The sequence below is a fragment of the Coregonus lavaretus genome (genome assembly GCF_964263955.1).
Source record: "Coregonus lavaretus genome assembly, chromosome: 36".
In the NCBI taxonomy this organism is placed as follows: domain Eukaryota; kingdom Metazoa; phylum Chordata; class Actinopteri; order Salmoniformes; family Salmonidae; genus Coregonus; species Coregonus lavaretus.
Genome location: NC_140023.1, coordinates 16,914,494 through 16,920,929, shown reverse-complemented (window position 1 = coordinate 16,920,929; position 6,436 = coordinate 16,914,494).

Here is a 6,436-nt window from a genome sequence, read left to right as displayed (position 1 = left end):
CTAAGAGTTTTGAAACATGAGTCAGTTTGATGCTCTGTTAAAATGTTTGTGTTACAGGTCCAATGCAGCTGTTTTTATCTCAATATCAAATCATTTCTGGGTAACAATTAAGTACCTAACTGTGATTGTTTTCAATTAAAATTGTGAAAAAGAAACAAAAATAGCTTCTTAGCAAAGAGCTACTTCTCAAGCAAGAACTTTGCTAGGACTGCCTGAGAGGGGAGGGGAAAACCGAAAAGCAGCTGTTATTGGCAGCAACGTTGGAAACTCTCTTTATTATTAGTCTATTAAATAATTTACCGCCTGGTGAGGCAGGCCAGAACTCCATCTCACTACAGCTCTTACACTAAAAGAGAATTATCATCATTTTCACAATTTCACTGTATTATTCCAACCTCATAGTGTGGATATATATATATATAAAACACAGGAAAATCAAGTTTCTTCCTTTAAGAGTTATGAAAATGTAGCCCACCACATTGGCCTACTTGTGAAAATTGCATCAAAGTGATAAAAAAACAAAACATGTATTCCAAGTTAATTTGACTTCAAGTCTCATAAATACCATCTCTGTTCCATCTCTTTATTGCTATTGCTCTTTATTGCTATTGCTAAAGGTTTTCTTTTAATAATAGGAGAAATAGCTCAGTATTTACATATTATAAAAAATTAGATATCCAGGTGTTCTTTCCTGGAAATTAGAGAAATATCTAATCGAGCAAGACATGTTTCCTATGGTATGTGATCTATTAGTGCAACTATTATTTGGCCTACGTAGTAATAGGCATGTGGCTTTTATTATAACATAGTTTGGCCTAGTGCTAACAGGAGACAGGAGTCATATTATCAGTTTGTCACGGTTTCGGCCGAGGCTGCTCCTTCTCCTTGTTCGGGCAGGCTTCGGCGGTCGTCGTCTCCGGAGTACTAGCTGCCACCGTTCTATGTTTCTATGTTTGATTGGTTTTGTCTGTTGGTTACACCTGTTCCGTGTTAGTGTTCATTATGCGTCCTATTTAGTTCTCTTGTGTTTGGTCAGGTGTTGTGTGTAATTGTTCATTGTCACGTTGTGTGCTAGTTCGTTATTTCTGTTCTCTCTGTATTTTTGTGTTTGAGAGAGAGTTCCGCACTTTGTGCGCCTTTAGCATACTTTACCGTTTTGCGTAAAGTTCGCCTGTAGCCTGTTGCCGTGTGTGGCTTGTTTTTGGACTTTACTAAAGACGCTGTTCGAAACCTCTGTGTGTCCTGCGCCTGATTCTACACTACCTCTACACTCAACCCTGACATAATTACGCACCATTTCAATGGAATCAGCAGGAGCAACCGCACCCACGGATATCATCATCGAGGAGCGCCTTCGTGGACAGGAGGACAGGATTAACCAAATCGGGCACGCCCTGGACAGAGTGATGAACACCCTCCATCGATGGGGGGTACCCACACCCCCACCTACCACACCATCACCATCGGTCAGCCCGCCTGTCCAACTTCCGGAACCCAGTGGGATTCGGCTCTCGCTCCCGAGGGCGTACGACGGCACCGCTGCCGGGTGTCAGGGGTTCCTGTTGCAAGTTGAACTCTACCTCGCCACCGTACACCCGGCGCCCTCGGGACACGAGAGCGTTTCCGCCCTCATCTCCTGTCTCACCGGCAAGGCGTTGGAGTGGGCCAACGCCGAATGGAGGAGAATAGACGCCGCAACTATCACCTATGCGGAGTTCTCCCGCCGCTTCCGTGCAGTGTTTGACCATCCACCGGAGGGGAAGGCGGCGGGGGAGCGTCTATTCTACCTCCGGCAGGGGATGAGGAGCGCTCAGGAGTTTGCACTGGAGTTCCGGACTCTAGCGGCAGATGCAGGGTGGAATGAGCGGGCACTCATAGACAACTTCCGCTGCAGCCTCCGGGAGGACGTCCGCAGAGAGTTGGCGTGCAGGGATACCACGCTTTCTTTTGACCAATTGGTTGACATGGCCATTCGGCTGGACACCCTGCTCGCTACCCGCGGGCGTCCCGGGTGGGGGTTGCCCATTCCACCCTCCAGCACCTCCGAGCCGAGCCCTATGGAGCTCGGAGGTGCTGGCGCTAGAGGAAGGAGGAGAAGGAGCCCGAGGGGGGCCGTCCCCTGCACCAACTGTGGCCGTGGAGGGCACACCGCGGCTAGGTGCTGGGGAGGGTCTCCTGGTGGAGGAGAAGGCAGGCCACACATTGGGGAGTCCTCCCAGGTGAGTAGGCGTCCCACTTACCCAGAGCTTTCTGTCGTACACATAACCATACCTGTTTGTTTTCCACAGGTTGCACCTCGTTCCCAGCATAAGGCGCTAGTAGATTCAGGCGCAGCTGGGAATTTTGTAGATCGTAAATTCTGTGTAGAGTTAGGGATTCCCCTCCTTCCGGTAAATAATCCTTTCCCTGTACATGCCCTAGATAGCCGTCCGTTAGGATCCGGGTTGATTAGGGAGGTCACAGTGCCACTTAGAATGGAGACGCAGGGGGGTCATGAGGAGACGATTCAGCTCTATCTGATCGACTCTCCTGCGTATCCGGTGGTGCTGGGGCTTCCCTGGTTGATTACACATGATCCTACTATTTCGTGGCGAGAGAGGGCTCTTAAGGGGTGGTCTGCTCAGTGTGAGGGGCTATGTCTGGGTGTTTCCGTAGGGGCGACCTCGGTGGAGAGTCCGAACCAAATGCCCGCACTGCACATTCCTCCCGAATATGAGGATTTGGCACTCGTCTTTAGCAAGACGGCGCGGTTGCCACCTCATAGACAGGGGGATTGTGCGATAGACCTCCAGGCAGGAGCTGCGCTCCCGCGGAGCCATGTGTATCCTTTGTCACAGGAGGAGAAGAGGGCGATGGAGACATACATTGCCGAGTCTCTGAGACAGGGATACATACGGCCCTCCACTTCACCCGCGTCCTCGAGCTTCTTTTTTGTGAAGAAAAAGGATGGAGGTTTGCGCCCGTGTATTGATTACCGCGGTCTCAATCAGATTACTGTGAAATATAGTTATCCACTCCCTCTGATTGCGACGATGACGGAGTCATTGCACGGGGTACGGTTCTTCACAAAATTGTACCTCAGGAGCGCATATAACTTGGTGCGCATTAGAGAGGGCGATGAATGGAAGACAGCATTTAGTACTACCTCCGGTCATTACGAGTATCTCGTCATGCCATACGGGTTAATGAATGCTCCATCAGTCTTCCAATCCTTTGTAGATTAGATTTTCCGGGACATGCAGGGGCAGGGAGTAGTGGTGTACATAGACTATATTCTAGTGTACAGTTCTACCCGAGCCGAACATGTAGCCCTGGTGCGCCGAGTATTGAGGAGGCTGTTGGAGCACGACCTGTATGTCAAAGCAGAGAAATGTATGTTCTTCCAGGAGTCGGTCTCCCTTTTGGGTTATCAGTTGTCTGCGTCAGGGGTGAGGATGGAGGTTGACCGTGTGTCAGCCGTGCGTAATTGGCAAACCCCAACCACGGTTAAAGAGGTGCAGCAGTTCTTGGGTTTTGCGAATTACTACCGGAGGTTTATCCGGGGTTTTGGACAGGTGGCAGCTCCCATAACGTCCCTTCTGAAGGGGGGTCCAGTGCACTTGCGGTGGTCAGCTGAGGCGGACAGGGCTTTTGGGAGACTGAAGGACCTGTTTACCTCGGCTCCAGTGCTGGCGCACCCGGATCCCGCTTTACCATTCCAAGTGGAGGTGGACGCGTCTGAAGCCGGTATCGGGGTCGTTCTCTCACAACGGTCCGGCACACCACCTAAACTCCGCCCCTGTGCCTTTTATTCGAAAAAGCTCAGTCCGGCGGAGCGTAATTATGACGTAGGGGACAGGGAGCTGTTAGCCGTGGTACAAGCCCTAAAGGTGTGGAGGCATTGGCTTGAGGGGGCTCAACACCCTTTTCTCATTTTGACTGACCACCGTAACCTGGAATACATTCGGGCAGCTAGGAGACTGAATCCTCGCCAGGCTCGGTGGACTATGTTTCTAGCCCGGTTCGTGTTTAAGATCACTTACATCCCTGGGTCCCAGAACGGGAAGGCAGATGCCCTGTCTCGGCGGTATGACACGGAGGAGAGGTCCGTTGAGCCCACTCCCATACTACCTAAGTCTTGTCTGGTTGCACCGGTGGTATGGGAGGTCGATACGGAGATCGAGCGGGCGTTACGCACCGACCCTAGCCCTCCACAGTGTCCGGTGGGTCGGACGTACGTCCCGCTCGAGGTCCGGGATCGACTCATTTATTGGGCTCACACGTCACCCTCCTCTGGGCATCCAGGTATTGGCCGGACAGTGCACTGCCTTAGCACAAAGTACTGGTGGCCAACGTTAGCCAGGGATGTGAGGATTTATGTCTCCTCCTGCTCGGTGTGTGCCCAGTGTAAGGCGCCCAGACACTTGCCCAGGGGTAAGTTACAACCCCTGCCCGTTCCACAACGACCCTGGTCTCACCTCTCGGTGGATTTTGTTACAGACCTTCCCCCCTCACAGGGGAATAACACCATCCTGGTCGTTGTGGATCGGTTCTCGAAGGCCTGTAGTCGCCTTCCCATGCCGGGTCTTCCTACTGCCCTACAGACCGCTGAGGCTCTATTTACCCACGTCTTCCGGCATTACGGGGTACCCGAGGATATAGTGTCTGATCGAGGCCCCCAGTTTACCTCCAGAGTCTGGAGAGCGTTTATGGAACGGTTGGGGGTGTCGGTGAGCCTTCCCTCGGGTTACCACCCGGAGAGTAATGGGCAGGTCGAACGTGTCAACCAGGATGTGGGTAGGTTTCTGAGGTCGTATTGCCAGGGCCGGCCGGAGGAGTGGGCGAGATATGTTCCCTGGGCCGAGATGGCACAGAACTCTCTCCGCCACTCCTCCACTAAACTAACCCCTTTCCAGTGTGTGTTAGGGTACCAGCCGGTTCTGGCACCTTGGCATGAGAGCCAGATCGAGGCCCCTGCGGTGGATGAGTGGGTGCGGCGCTCGGAGGAGACGTGGAACGCTGCACACATCCATCTGCAGCGAGCCATCCGTCGACATAAGACGAGCGCCGATCTCCACCGCAGTGAGGGGCCAGTGTACGCACCTGGAGATCGAGTCTGGCTCTCAACAAGAAACCTGCCCCTCTGCCTGCCCTGCCGGAAGCTGGGTCGGCGGTTTGTGGGGCCTTTTAAAGTCCTGAGTAGATTGAACGAGGTGTGTTATAGGTTACAACTGCCCATTGATTACAAGAATATTAACCCCTCGTTCCATGTGTCTCTCCTCAGGCCGGTGGTAGCTGGTCCACTCCAGGACTATGAGATAGAAGAGACTCCTCCGCCCCCGTTGGACATCGAGGGGGCTCCGGCGTACACTGTTCGGTCCATCCTAGATTCGAGACGCCGGATGGGGGGTCTCCAATATCTCGTGGAGTGGGAGGGGTACGGCCCGGAGGAGCGGTGCTGGGTGCCGAGGAGGGACATCCTAGACCCGTCTCTTCTGACCGAGTTCCATCGTGGTCATCCTACGCGCCCTGCTCCGCGTCTTCCTGGTCGTCCCCGAGGCCGGGGTCGGCGCACGGCTGGAGCCGCGCGTCAAGGGGGGGGTACTGTCACGGTTTCGGCCGAGGCTGCTCCTTCTCCTTGTTCGGGCAGGCTTCTATAGCTGCCACCGTTCTATGTTTCTATGTTTGATTGGTTTTGTCTGTTGGTTACACCTGTTCCGTGTTAGTGTTCATTATGCGTCCTATTTAGTTCTCTTGTGTTTGGTCAGGTGTTGTGTGTAATTGTTCATTGTCACGTTGTGTGCTAGTTCGTTATTTCTGTTCTCTCTGTATTTTTGTGTTTGAGAGAGAGTTCTGCACTTTGTGCGCCTTTAGCATACTTGACCGTTTTGCGTAAAGTTCGCCTGTAGCCTGTTGCCATGTGTGGCTTGTTTTTGGACTTTACTAAAGACGCTGTTCGAAACCTCTGTGTGTCCTGCGCCTGATTCTACACTACCTCTACACTCAACCATGACACAGTTTTGAGTGCTGTCCTCATCTTTGTCAGCTAGGCTACTGTAACTCACGGTTGGCCTATAAGTAGCTTCCTCTCTCCTCTCACAGTCTGCTGTAGTACTCGGGCTTTGTAAATTCACTTAGCTAATTGATTTCAGCATGTCTTTCTCTAGGCATCACGTTGTTCGCCATCATGTGATGACACTGGTCTCTAGCCTACTTGTTAACCGGAGCAGAGGGCATCACTACCCGAAGGAGGAGAGGGCCGACACGCTATAGATTAACAAAAAGGCGACCGTATAACCTGCAACTGGGTTGTTTTTTTAGTCTCAACAATGACCACGCCTGTCTTCTCAACATGAGTTTGCTGTGATGCCGGTAGCTTTAAGAAAAAAGTAGTTCGAGCATCTTTCTTTTCCCACCGCCGATACTTGGAGAGGAACTATTTAATGAAAGATTTATA